Source organism: Anguilla rostrata, chromosome 7, assembly GCF_018555375.3.
Source record: "Anguilla rostrata isolate EN2019 chromosome 7, ASM1855537v3, whole genome shotgun sequence".
Taxonomy (NCBI): domain Eukaryota; kingdom Metazoa; phylum Chordata; class Actinopteri; order Anguilliformes; family Anguillidae; genus Anguilla; species Anguilla rostrata.
The window spans coordinates 35,278,333-35,292,289 of NC_057939.1; the positions used below are offsets into that span (position 1 = coordinate 35,278,333).

Below are 13,957 nucleotides of genomic sequence, written 5' to 3' on the forward strand. Positions count from 1 at the left end.
ATAAGCAAAGTGCATCCACAAAAGTTGGGCAGGCTTTTTACATCAGTGTCAGCCAGGTCACACTCATAGTGCTGTAAGCTCATGAGCCTGACAAGTAAGGCTTGTTCTTCAGCCTTTATCTTCAGCCCACTGAAATTTGCATATACAGTGGTCTGCACAATTTTGGACACCCCTGGTCAAATTACATGCTTTATTGAATCTATGAGTTAAAATGAAGCTAACACAACCCCTGCAGGGTATAAACTTAAACAGGAGATACAGTACCTCAAATTTTAATGCAGAATTACTATTTATTTGCAGAATTTAACAGTTAAGGTCTGAAAGCGTGATTGACTCATCATGCCTTAAATTAAACAAAGTGAAGACAATTCCTGAGCTTAAGAAATATTCTGAACTCTCAGAGGGTTGTGCCTTCAGTAACCATGGGCTCCTCTAAGCAGCCATCTGCACACACGAGAATAAAGCTTAAAAGCAGGGAAAGGTATAAGAATATCAAAACACTTCCAGCTTGGACTTTCCACTATCTCCAATAGAACGGTTCGTAAATTGCTTTGTGTACTTGACCAAATTCCACATATCAATTCATAGGTCCTGCAGAAAGGTTTAGCTGACACTATGGAGTAGTGGAGCACTAGCCCACAGTGCAGCATTGCCAATAAAATAATTATGTGCACTGAAGAGTTGTCAGAAGGAAACCTTTCCAGAGATCTCTTCCCAAAAGTGAACATATGAAGCACGATCACAGCAGACAGATAAGCCAGAGACTTTTTGGGACAGTGCTGTGGACTGTTGAAAGAAACATACATTGGGGGGAAAAAACAGGAAGCATTTAAAGAAAAGAATCATATCACAAAACAGTTGTTAAAGGAGAATTGTGGTTGCAATATATTTTAGCATGTCCATAGCTTAAAGGCATAATTCACTTTCTGGGCTTAAAAATACACTTGAGCTTATGTGTATGTTTTTGATTGACCCAGAATATTTTGTGTACACTGAATATTATTTACCATATTTACAAAAAGTTTGATGACTTGCTAGTTTCACAATGGCCAGAATATGGCAATCACAGGTTTGTGGTTTGAATTAAAGAGAGGGGGAAAACTTTATGCCTACAGAGGTAGCATGTGGGTATCAATTATTTTTTTTGTAAATTCAGTTACATCTTATTTTCGGTTGGAACCATTTACTATGATGCATACAGTCTTGAGACCACTGAGCTCAATGAAAGTGGCACAGCTTCCAGCATCAACAATACTACATGTGGAAAGCAAATTACTGTACGATAGTGAAGACCAAAGTAACTGCAAACTTACAAGACAGAAAGTGATTTGTTCTTCAGCAATTCTAACTTGTGGGAGAAAAAAATTACTTTCACCAACTTTTAGACATTCCAGAACAGAAAATGTGGAAAGTTGCCCAGAAATGGGTTGACAGCCAATTTACCAACCTTTTTCTCAGCTTGTTGCAACTCCTCATCCGTAAATGTGAGCCAAAATAAACAAGATTTGCAGGGTAGCTGAAACTGTCCTCTTTTTAATAGTCAAATATATCCATAGCATCAGTCCAGTTTGCAAGTACCTTGGCTAAATTAGCCATTCAACAAAACAGACAGTATGGTAGGCCTACCCTCACCCAGGCCAGCTACATCTAAACCACACCTTTCTGATCCTAGGACTGAAGAGCTTGCACTGCTTTTGAACTAAGAAGGAAAGTACCACCAGCATGATATAAAAATATTTATGTTTATAAATCTTACAGAACCTATATGATTTATCTGCTCATATGTATAGCCTCCATAGGCATAACGTCATTGTTCAAGTAGCTTGGGAGTTACACGGGGTGCATTTTTTGCTTTAAATCACAAACCCAATTGCCTCATACCAGCCATTGTAAAGCCAGCAGGCTGACGGAAACTTATGTAAATGCCTAAAATACTGTCAATATGAAATTAAGTGTTGCCATGAAATGCAAGGGGGAAAAACTACTTGGAAATGTGCTATTTGGAAATTACCATTATGAAATAAAAGTAGCCTTTTGAAAAAAGCCATTCTGAAATTTTAAAAATGTTATTGTGAAATAAAAATGTAATATGCATTATATCACAATATTGCTGTGAAAACAATTATGATTAAAAAACATTTTATAATAACCTAAATCATTATATGGTATTAATAAATTATTTAATTATTTCACAATGTATCAACTTTATATATGCAGGTATACTGCTGCGTTTATTCATGATCATTTCATAAAGGCATGTTTATTTAATTTAGACGAAAATGGAATTCCATTAAAGTACAGGTTTGTTTGTTTCCTTGTTATTTAGAGCCATGTCGGCATCTAAGGCCATTTCATGGCAAGAACGTGGTAATACTATTTGAATATATAGAAAGTAGAAATCGATCAATAGAAAGCCAGAAAATTAAATAAAACCTATATAAGATGTTTCAAATGTACTTGTGATAACAGCTCTAAAATTCTTTCAGGGGACACTTTGTTAAAAACATCTTTCCTGGAACTTCCTGAATAAAAAATAAAACCGTTGTCTTGTGGTATTAAAGGCAGGGCAGTTCAGTAAAATGTGCTTGATAGTCAAGGGAATGCTGCAGGAGTCGCATGATGGTGGTTCTTCACCCTTTAATAAAAAGGCATGGGTGAGTCTTGAGTGACCTATCCGACACCTTGTAAAAACAATTTGGTCCCATCGGCTTTTAAAAGAAAACAAGTCACTTTCCAATAGTCTGGGTTAATTTCATGCAGTTTGTTACCTTCGCACTGGTCCCATTCCGCCTGCCACTTGTTTATGATGTAAGCATGTAAGCAAGGTCTGAGGTCTGATGGTGGTAGCAAACATTCCCTGACTCTTGTAGTTTGGGCCTCCTTTGCAGCAATGTCAGCCTGTTCATTTCCATAGACACCAGAATGACCTGGTACCCAACAAAAAATGATGCTGTAGTTCTGTTTATGTAGAAAATTGATTTTAGCTAAAATCTGAACTACTATGGGGTGGTCTGTTTTCAAAGATTCCAGTGGTTGGAGGCATGATTTAGAGTCTGTAAAAATTAAAAAGTCCCGTTCATTAAAGTACAGGAGAATGCCAATCTCTGCTGTACATCACTATCAACACAGAACTGGAGCATTACAGTGTTAAGGAATTAAAGGTGGAAGGAGTGCTAATTATGTGAATACTTGCCCTTACTGCAGCATTCAGTAAATCTGTTGGATGTGAAATTACTCAGATGCAAATCACCACTTTAAGATTATTTATTATAATGTTATGCAATACATTAGAATGATTGGCCAAAGACAAAATAACCATACTAAACAAATGTCATGTGGTATTAAAGCTAACATGCAAATGTGAAAGCTTCAATCACAGTATTTAGTCAACCAAATGAATGTAAGCAGCATCCAAACTATAAAAATACTTCATACATTGTAAAATAACCTAAGCAAGTGCAAAATGAACAACACTCAGTGGTTTCACATGCCAAAGTTAAAACAGTGTTTGTGACCCTCACACATACATTCGTAGGTAAAAAATGTTTTCACCAACGGCGTCCATGAATACTGTGCCATAGTATTAAAATACAATTTCTAAAAGACGAGTTTTAATTCTTAAATAAATTGCAAAAAATTTTCTGAGAAGAATGTTTACATGGTGTCCACAAGTGAGTCTGTGAGAAAAATGCCTTATTCCTGAAATTGCCTGGAAGCACCTTTATAGCTAATTCGTAGAAATAACAAGACACTTCAACTGACCACTGAACTCCTTTGTAAAAGGCGCATACTGGATAACATGCTGAATTCTTAGAACTCGCCGAATAAACATCTGAAATAGAACATGCTTTAGGCTAATTATTCTTGTCTACTCACTGTTGAATTGAGAGGATAAAATACAGTTATTAGGGAGGACTCTGTTCAGAATTGGCTGCTACACAGCCTGTCAGCTCAATAATCAGGCCCTAAGGTGGTCAGAGAAGAAATTCAAGTAAGCTGCATGGAGCTGCCTAGAGGAAAAACATGTTTTTGGTTGGCTCCTTGTCCATAACTTCAATCCATGTTCCTCATGTGAAACACAGACTGGGATAATTTCCTAAGAACACATGAAAACCATGCAGTGTCTCAAGCCAGAGCTGAATATTTTATATGATGTACTATGCCAGTTAATTAAACATTTTTATGAACATCTTAAAACTGACATGTTACATTTCATTATTTGCTCATGAACTCTTGTGGAAACACTTGCCAACCTGCAGGCCCCTAAAACTTAAAAAGACAACCAGCTTGGTACTATTTTTCATTGGAATGTAATATGAAAAATATTACTGCATAATTATCTGCAGTTAGTACCTGCACTGCATAAAGTTTCATAAAAAATTGAAATACTAACATAGGGACCTGATTTTCATCCCAAACCAAAGTAACTTTTTTGTCAATTAATGGAAACATGAAAAAACAGTTGTGTGTCTAATTAGTCTATTCTGTAAACTAGGCTATTTTGTGTCAAATTATAATTTAAAAATGTTGTTGTTTAAATATGAAAAAAATGCAGGTCAATTTTAAATTGATGTAGTGACACTGTGGCCAGACTGCAGTCAACTGCTTTGATTGATTAGCTGAAAAACAAATCATATTCACTCCTAATATACAAACTTGTATCACTTATTTACTGACGCCAATTTTTTTGTAATAGCACAGTCATTCAACATCTTAGTAACACTTCTGTTCTTAAGAACCTGTAAGACTGATGAATGATTAATAAACATATAGGCTAGACTACAAATAAAAATATATAATCAAATCAAGAAGAATACTTTTTGTTTGAACAAGCAAATTTTATAATTTCTAAAACGATTTAGCCCCAGTACATTGGAAAAAATACATACATACACACAACGGATATGATTTTCAATTATTTCACAGATCGAGTGATCGACTAATGTGCTTGATTCCAAATGGATTCCTAGCAAGTGGAAGAATCTATTTTTAGAATGCATACTGACTGGACTGCACCACTCATGGTACAGAAAAAGGATGCAAACATTACGTACGTCAGTACCCAAGTTTTTCCATCATAATAAATTCTTAGTGCTTAGCCTATTGTGTCAAACACAGCCAGTGAGAGACATGATCCGAAGAATTTTATTCTCAACTCACAAATGTTGTGTGCCTACAAAACCATGTGCATTATTTTTTTCCCATTTACATCCAGCTGAAGCAGTGCCTGCAAAAGTTCACTCACTGTCAAAAGAATGCATTGGTCTGACTTAATACATCAAGTGAAAATTTGTAAGAGCAAGCAAGCCAACAGTTGCAATATCATAACTTGCAACAGCTTGATGTCCATGAATGACTGTTTGAGAGTAGCTAGTTCAGTTATAGTTTGACTACATTAATAGTTTTTGAATATAATTCAGTAGGTGGCTACCTAGTGGTAACAAACATGCTGCGAGACCATTTTGACTTAAAACCAAACTTAATTTTAATATCAGGAAACCCAGTTGAGGTATTAGAAAGACACATTTGTTGCTAGGTGGTATAGAATGTGGCATATTTGCTGGAGCACTGAAGTCATGTGTCCATTGCAATGGAACGACATTTTTTAATTCATGTTTTCCTCACAATTGACGGAGGTAAATTCACCATGGGCACTTTCCCTCTGTGTAGGGCATTCAAATTGCATAATGCTCAGCCCCTGGGACATTGTCCCGCTTATACAATGGCTTACCAACAAAAACCATAACTGTAATCAAAACATGCATTTCAAAATGTGTTTGTTTTATTCTGTTCACATTATCCTTTATTTAATGTGTATCTTCCTTATTGTTGTGTCAACCAATTTAACACTTTATAATTTTACATTGGTCGACACGCCTCTGATGGACCAGCCACGGGGCACTAACACAAGTCAACGGGCACACTAACAGAAGGTTTGTCACACCACAGTGATCAGGCGCACCTGTGTGAATGATCACGTGTGCCAACCAGCTGTGTGCTACCTCAAAAAGCCTGTTGACCGCCATCAATGGTATCTGAAATCCAACTTCAACATTAGTCTATTTCAACATTCTAATTCAGCTGTTTAAGCCACTGACTCTCCATAAAAGGTAGACTAAGCGTTTTTCCTCTCTCAATTTTCAGAAGTGTTTGGTGTTCAACAGATTTGTGGTAACAATGTTATTGTGTTGGGGCTAAATAGAATACATTGTATATTTAAAAAGATGTTTGAAGGAATTTTAGTGGTCAATGATAACGGCTGGTAGCTAATGTTATATAGTTATGTAGCGACCAATGAGCTTATGCCAGATGGTAGGCTAAGGCTATTCCTCCTAGGTTGGCGCTTTATTATTTATCTTAACTAGCTTATTATTAATTGTTCCACTTCAATGGACTGAACTTAGTCATTGCTTCTTTTTCCTCATGTTCTTTAGACTGCCGCCTGTTGGGATCGGATCAACAACAGATGCGTAAAATTATGATGATTCACCTGCTGTGATTAGTCTATCATGACAATGTAGGCAAAAGAAAAAATATTTTCACATAAGTAATGATTTGCATCCATTTCTATTTTTAGAAATACATTTACAATCTGTAAATAAAAGAAAATGAGGAATTCCAACAGAGGCCAGCTGGCTATAATCAATCATTAATCAATCATCACTTTTAAAACGCTCTAATAGCATCAGTAGGGCCACTGATAAACTGATGAGAAAAAAAACCAGTGAACCACTGGTTGTTCCTGCCACTGGTCCACTTTGCCCCCAGTGAGACCACATGTGACCCACTTATTCAGCTATCTAGTGCTATTACTTTGCTATCAAGCTAATTCGATATAACATAACCAAACACTAGAGGAGTGCACTCAGTAGAGTGCAGATCTCCACCCGGTGTGTTAGCTTTGCTGATGCAACAATAGAGGCTACACAATCAATGCAACCAGACAAATACAATATTACAAGTTTTTACCATGTGCCACTGAAAATCACAAAAACGCCAATTCAGTGGAGACATGTTAGCTAATGTCATTCATATCAGCCACGATGAGTTAGACTGAGCTAACGTTGATGTTATAGTCTGGCACTTTTGTTTCAAATCTGGACTGGAACAATTCCAAAAGACCAGTGATGTAAAAAATCAATTTCAACGTGAAAATGCCAACAAAATAATCGCCACAGATCCAAACATTAACGTACCCCGTTAGTTGGCGGATTATTTTGTTGGCATTTTCACGTTGCAACTGACATTTTACATCGCTGGTCTTTCATTCCAAACGGAAGCAGTTGTTGATCACTTGTGCCCCCAAACGGCAGGTTAGGAGGAGTGAGGAGTTAGCATTCAATGTATTTCAATGGACAATGATGGAAATTAATTAAAATAAAATACTTGTCGTTGACCGATTTGCAACATATTCAAGAATTCAGGTCCTTGGCCTGCTGTCACCATGCACAACAAGTAGGCTATTAGGCTGATCGGCCCAGTAGTATGCGAGATTAGCTGCGGACAGATACACAAACACACGCACACACGCACGACCAAACGCATAATCCCCTCCAGGCTCTCGCCTGGCAGAGATAATAACATAACATAGCCTAATTACGAACAAGCCATTCAGTCCAACAATGCTCGCCATTTTCTTGACTAAATTAGTGCCCCTCTGATTACCTACAGACTAGTATCACCGTGTCAAGTCTTGAAAATCCCCCGAGTTTCTGCCTGTACTACATGACCTAGCAGGCTATTCCCGACATTGACTGCTAAAAATTCTTCCTAATGTCTGTACGGAATTTACCTTTTGCTCATTTCCATTTATGTCCCCTCGTTCTACTAACAGAACTCAACCTGAAGCATCTCTTGTAGTTTACTTTGTTAATCCCTTTTATGAATTTAAAAGCCTCAATCAAATCACCCGAGTCTCCTTTTTCTACGCTTCAAGAGATTAAGCATCTTGAGTCTTTCCTCATATCTTTTCCTCATTCTATATGAAAATAAATACCTCAGTTAGCTAATATACAGAAGTAAATCTAAATATAAATGCACACTTTCCTAAATATAAGTCTGTATCAATATTTTCATGAATGCTTTACTAGCTGATTAGCAAGTCGATGTAGAAATATTAGCTAGAAATATTAATATTAACGAACATTCATTGGCAGTTTGCAGACAAGAGCCAAATGGCAGACTGACTAACACTAATGTTAATTCACATTATTATTTTTGCACAGGCATGTCTCAAATGTTTTAAAGGAAATTATTTAGTTATAAAGCAGAAGCACATAGGCCTTAGTCTGCCAATTTGATTTACAAAGCAAACAATATCAATATCATTTTTTATTGAACCCACTGCACTGTCTAATGTTTAGCACCTGTTTGTAGCACTGCAAAGTAAAATAAACTTCATTACTATATTTAAAATTGTATAGCATAGCCTTGCACCACCATGCAACTTTGAACATGAACGTGGCTTTCATCTTGGTTTATTATAATGACTTGGAAAATACCAGATTACTTGGTCTAACAAGTTTAGTTTGTTTATACAATGATGTTAAACATCAATTCCATGAGTCTCTTCTCACAGCAGACAGATCACAGGCAATAAACCTCAACTAGCAAAGTTAAAGTTGCATCCGAAGTTCATACTACATAGCCTACATTTTAATACAGATGAACAATATAAATGTCTAACCACTACGCTTTTATTAGACCCTCTCTTTCCATTGTGCTCTATGCTCCTCTCTCTGGACTAGCAGTGCACAAATTACCACCAACATATCAGGAACTCAGGTGCTTCCTCCAGACACAAAAACCCCCAAGCAGACTTTACAGGGGAGGTAGCCTATCCTGCTGACTTGCACCAATGACCTTGCTCCACAGGCCTGATTGCCAAGGCCACAACTTCACAGCTTGTGTTGGAACTTAAAAAAATAAAAATAAATTCAGTGAAATGCTCCCAGAGGTCAACCTCATTTAAAACACTGAACAGAAATGCTCCTAAACATGAGAACAATTACTGTAGCTACGTTCATGAAAAAAAATTACAGGGGACAATGTAGGCTATCATAAATGCCTTCCAAAAAGATTGTCTGCTCCAAAAATAAAAAATAAAAAACACCCTAACAGTCAATGCACCCCATGCACTTGCTGTAAACATGCTACAGTTGGCAGATTTCAAATTTGTGCACACACAAATCAGCAGTACTATGACATTGCTATGACATTGCACTCCACCATGGGTGTGTGATCCCATTTAAACACCAAAGCTTTGAAAGCTGCTTGCACTGAACAGTTCCTCAGGACAGCAAAACTGTGAGCCTCCTTTGCTGCCGAATGGCTGCAGCTTGTGGAATCCATACCATGCCAGCAGGCAGGAATTATGGGGGGAACAGACAATAAGGGCAGAAAAGGTTTCAAGTGCAAGCTATTCTACGGGGAGCAATCCATCAGGTGTTAGGTGGTGTCAAACAGCTGTCACAATCTCTAAGCACATAGGAATGTAGTCTGGAAAAATAATGGCTGCTGCAAAGGCAGGGGGAGTCCTCAGGAGAAAACACTCCACTCCACATCAGACCCAGGACCGTTATTCCCACACCAGCATGGTATTCACACAAAGTAATGAAATGGGGGCAAATTTTCACTAGCCCATCTGAAATGCCACAGAGGTGAACTATAAGCATGAAACACCTGAACTAGAGAGAATTTGACAAGCAGTAATCGATACCACATGCAGTGGGGGAATAACCCATTCTGCCAAACTACAAACATTAGCACATCAGTTACCACCCTGACACCATATTTAGAAAAGAACCAGCAGTATATAAAAAACCAGGACAGGCATAACGTTTTGGTCATGTTTTAGGTTTCTGTTCATGTAAGTATGGTCGTCTTCACCTCCTCTAGATCTCAAATGGCAAAATCTCAGCCCTCATTAGAAGGGGCCATGGGGACTTAGGCCTGATTCACACCAGATCAGCTTGCCACAGGGTTGTGCGGCAAAAACGGCAGTCTTCCCATTCATTTGAATGGGGGTAGTGCATTCAGGCTGCAGCAGTGGGGGGCCGCATGGGGTGCCGAAAAAAAACGCAGCGGCCTGCGGCAAGAAAGTTGAACCAGAATCAACTTTTGCCGGAACGCAAGCCGACGTCACGCTGCAGTGGCCAATCACGCAAGTTGTTTAAATTACCATGTAGCAGTCCGCTGTTTACCGAGCAACTGTCAGATGAATTACTGACGCGATTCATTTCCTAACATTATAACATTATAATCGTCATCGTGATTTGACAGTACTGGGTAATGGGACAAGTACCAAAACAATAATTACAAGCTAAATATCAATTCCGAACGTCGGAATTAAGCTGTATAAAAGATTCGCTATTTGGCAGTTCTTGCATGTTAGCTTATTGTACCTAGCACTATGGAGTTCATGGACCAAACGATGATACTCTCCCAGTTGTGTCCTCGCTTGGTTTATTTCGTGTACCCAGCTTCGACGTCTGCGTCTGGCTGGCAGTCTACGCTGCAAAACAACGATAGCAAGAAGCTTCCTTCGGTTTGCGTTTGTGTCCATTTTTTTTTTAGCGGACAGGAGTGGGTGTAACTTAAAGTTCACAACATGACGTCACACAAATGGGCCATGTAGTGACACACCCACACCGCCGCACAACCCTGCGGCAAAGTGCCTCATTGCCTGATCTGGTGTGAATCCAGCCTTATTGTGCGTTACCTAGTAGCCTGTGGCCCAATGGAGACAGTCTGCCCTCCTGTCCAGAGGCTGCACACAGTGCCTCCATGTGGGTCAATGCATGGGCCCAGCTAGCTGGCACAGGGAATGTGCAACAGGAATGCACATGTCATAGAACAACTGACAATGTTTTGATAACTGTAACTTCACAAAATGAGAAAAAAGAAAACACAGAATGAAATTTAATTGAACAGTAATTCACACAAAAGGATCTCTGCAGATCTTATAATCAGATCACTACCTTTTTGTATCCTACTATACCACACACTAGATAACAAACACTCCTCTGCACTTCAAAGGAAAATACAGCCTAATATATTATTTAGCTTTTTACTGTATTTCACTTGGTATTTAAGATTACATAATTCATTATCAGGGGCCTTGCAATCAGAAAGGCTCATTGGATATATTCAATATTCTGAGAGATTCAGCTTGGAAAGGCAAGTTGCATAACAGTTAGGTTAACTTCCCTCTCACCATACACATTCCTGCCATTCAATATACCACCGATTGTGAATCCTTATTAATAACTACAGGCTTAAGTAAACATTGCGGGATGATGGCACTCCCATAAGAAACTTCATAATACATTTCACAGTTCTACCATTTCATGATTCTATCATTTGCAAAGCTTTAAGAAACTTTATTTTAATATTTTTAATCATTCTTCACCTATGCACTGGTGCTGATGTAAAGCCCATATTAAATTTAATAAACGAAATGTGCGATATAAATGAAGTTAACTAATTGTTCATGAATTTTTTAAAAATTCTGCCTACTGCAATGTTTTGAAGGGCGGGTGGTTATTTTTAATTTTTTTTAAGCAACATGCTCTTGACTTGCACAGTGTGAGGCATCTTTCCACTGCGCGTACAAACACGGGCTGAGCACAAGCATGATTGGAATGGAAAACAGAAATGACAAGCAGACGAGACTGAACCTGCGGCCCGTTAACTGTAGCTACACACTACAATGCAACTGATGACAGCACATCTTATCGCACCGAGTAAAACGGACCCAAAAAAAACCTATGCCACCCCTTAGTCTGCCTTAATACCTATTATTACGTTAAAACGATCTGAGTGAAAGCAAATGTCGATGGGGTACCACTACCATACCCCTTCAATCTCCTACTACACCCTCTCGGTTTCACAGAACCCAAGCTTTATCTATCGTGACAGCCGTATCTGTGCCATATTTTCGCCTTCCCAATTTGTACTGACATAATGATACATTTCCAAGTATGCCCGCGTTTGGCACTGCAATCTTTAGAAAGCTGGCTACATTAATTTACAGTAATCTGAACAAAACATACACGTCCCGTGCTGGCAAGCTATCGCAATAATGCGCGTAAGCACTGCTCAGCGTTGCTAGCAAAGATGGTTTAACGAAATAGATTTATTGCCGTTTAGAATCATTATTGTATAGTGTAATAAAATACCATCATTAAGCGTTAACGACCTAGATTTTTATATTTCTAGATCGGTGACCGTCTGGCTTACCTGGTTATCATAAATGTACGCTGTTTACAACGCTCTCTCTCCAGCCGACGCACCCCCTCCCCCTCCCCCCACCCCCATATGCGCATTATAACAACACCTTATCCTTGCAGCAAAGCATAAACAAGCCAGACGTCTGAGCTAATCGGTTGGCTAGTAGGCCTGATACGATTTTATGCCCGTAATATAACGTTAGAGTCATAATTCAACGTCTGTGTGGTATAAACTGGAAAGCTACGGTTAAATCATTCGCATACCTGAATGCAGCTAGCCAACAAGTCATCACATCTTTACTCACCGCCAAAACCCTTCATGTGAACAATCATTTCCAATTACAGCCAGTACGTAGACTTACGCTTCCAGATGTCAATCGGTTTTCCAAACAAGAAAACAGGAGCAAATTAACTATGGTAAATACAGGACCAGTCAGGGAATAACCCCCTTGCCACACTGACTGGCTGTATGTCGGATCATGTCGATAAAAGACCGTGTATGACTGGCTATAAAATACCAAAAGCAGCACCTGGGAAATGTAGTCGTCATTTGCACTACCTACCCACAGGTTGTAAACTGCTGGCTAAGCACGCTATTTCTATCAGAGCCCCTTCCAGAAAGTGAAGCTTGCAAGTCAGTTAAACAGCCTAGCTAGTTTTCCACCTGGCAGTACTGGTACAAAGGTGTACTAGCCTACAACACACGAGCCTGCTGGTCATATCTGTACACCATTGAGCGCTTGTCGACCGCATTCATATAAATACAGGCCTAGATACATCCATACTTAGCTGAAATCAAATCCACGACAAACGGTGACCTCGTTGGCTAGCAAACAAGCTATCAGTGGCTTATTCATAGGCCACACAAATGCCTGCCAACTTATTAATCAAGTGCGCTAACGTTAGCTAGCTACAGGCAGCAAGTAAACGGGATTTGTTTCAAACCCTATTGCCTTAACGTTATTGACCAGCCATAGCAGCTAGCACTCAAAGACGAAAACAGCTAGCACTAGTTAACTAGGTATGATATCTATGAGAGTTTGGTTACAATTTAGACAGTAACAGTCAAAAGAAGGCTCATGAAAGCATATGCTCATCTCTGGTCTAAATTAAGCATGCACCATTCAAGTTGGCTAGTGAACTAATTGTAGTTGACGTTAGTTGCTTACTCCAACGCCCGAGACCAAAGCATTTTACGGTACCTGAAATGGTATCAAGACCGCCATAACATAGAAACTTCTTGCACTTCGCCTTCTGGGAAATGTTGGAGGATTATCAAAATGAACCAACCAGGCGATTCAATGCGACCAGCACTGCCAGATCCGAGTGACCATTTGTGAATTTCTCCGTTGAGTTATGCAAAAGTTTATAATACTTCTGACGATACCAATTGTGTGGAATATATGGGTAACTCAGTTTTTATGATAATAATAATAATAATTAATTTCTGCAAGAAAATAAAGAAACAGCTAGAAAAAGTACTCCAAATATTAAAACTATGTTAAACAAAGTAATATACAAATCTTCATTACAAATAAGTGGAATATGTAGTTGCACATGATAATCATCTTCCCCTGTTATGACAAATTTTGTAGATCCCTCTTCGGGTGAGCCAATCACCGCTCTTACGGTGAGCTGCTGGAAATAAACAAAGTAACCTCGTGGGAACTTCTGAAATGAATGGAGGTTAGGGGGAAGAAGGGCGGCTGCAGCAATGGATTGGCGCA

The 13,957-nt window shown here is 38.7% G+C and overlaps 1 protein-coding gene across 3 annotated transcripts in view; it reads right to left on the reverse strand.

The window, feature by feature from the left end:
- Positions 1-13,582, reverse strand: part of LOC135259590 (protein FAM53A-like) — a 52,659-nt gene extending 39,077 nt beyond the window's left edge. The window contains exon 1 of one of the 3 annotated variants that reach the window (XM_064344123.1): positions 13,521-13,582. The gene's annotated coding sequence lies outside the window, so the exon portion shown is untranslated. Of the gene's footprint in view, positions 1-12,592; positions 12,718-13,432 lie in introns of those variants that run through there. The other 2 variants (XM_064344122.1, XM_064344124.1) reach the window with 2 other exon arrangements.
- Between the last annotated feature and the right edge of the window lie 375 nt (positions 13,583-13,957).